The sequence below is a fragment of the Chinchilla lanigera genome, unplaced genomic scaffold, assembly GCF_000276665.1.
Source record: "Chinchilla lanigera isolate Chin_1 unplaced genomic scaffold, ChiLan1.0 scaffold00097, whole genome shotgun sequence".
NCBI classification, from domain to species: domain Eukaryota; kingdom Metazoa; phylum Chordata; class Mammalia; order Rodentia; family Chinchillidae; genus Chinchilla; species Chinchilla lanigera.
Window position 1 is genome coordinate 3,674,917 of NW_004955498.1, and position 866 is coordinate 3,675,782.

The following is an 866-nucleotide window of genomic DNA, read 5'->3' on the forward strand; positions in this document are numbered from 1 at the left end:
GAAAAGTTCGACATCTCACAGAAGCAGAACTCACTCCATTTCTCTGCTGCTGCTCTTCCTCCTCCCACTGAAAATCACCCTTATAGAAGGAAAGACTTGGGTGGTCAGCCTCTGGCTGGTGACAAGATCTCATAGGATATGACTGTCATTGAGGAGGTCATCAAATACCTGATCCTCTCAGCCTCGCACTAGAGGTCAGCAGTAGAGACCCAGATCACCAATGTCAACCTGAACACTTGCCATGTGTTTCATAACTGCCCCCATGGGCACTCCTAAAGATAGAGGAAAGGTGACTGAAGTAGGCAGAACCAGAGTCCAGCCTGTGCTGGGAACCTAGCTGCCAACCCCAGGGAGAAGAGATGGCACCTGCAGAATCCTGTCCTGCTTCTGCAGTCAGACCCTGGGCTCACCATTCCATGTGGCATCCACTGACTGCCTGATCTGTGGCATCAGATCTCCCTGACAGTTTTGTTCTGAGTTCCTTGTTACAGGTGAGGGTAACAGAGAGACCTGAACTCAATTAGAAGGTCAAAATGGTGGGCTGTGCTTGCTTCAAGGAAGCCCCAACCAAAACACGAGAACCCAAATAATTCAGGTCACTCTCACTCATCAGCCTTGTACCTTCAGGAAGGATTTTCTAGGGAGACCTGTTTACACCTAGGGCATCTTGGGAGTATAGCCTTGGTCTGAGAGGAACAGACTCAGTTCAATAGAAGATTTGCTCCTGGCTCTGCCAGTAAAACAGGTGATGAGCCCTGGGTAGGAAGGAGGGTACCACAAGTATGTCATTCCGCCATCTCCATCAGCCCTGGGAGAGCCCAGGCATGTTGCTGGTTGTAACCTCCATTGACATGTCCTTCTTGGCT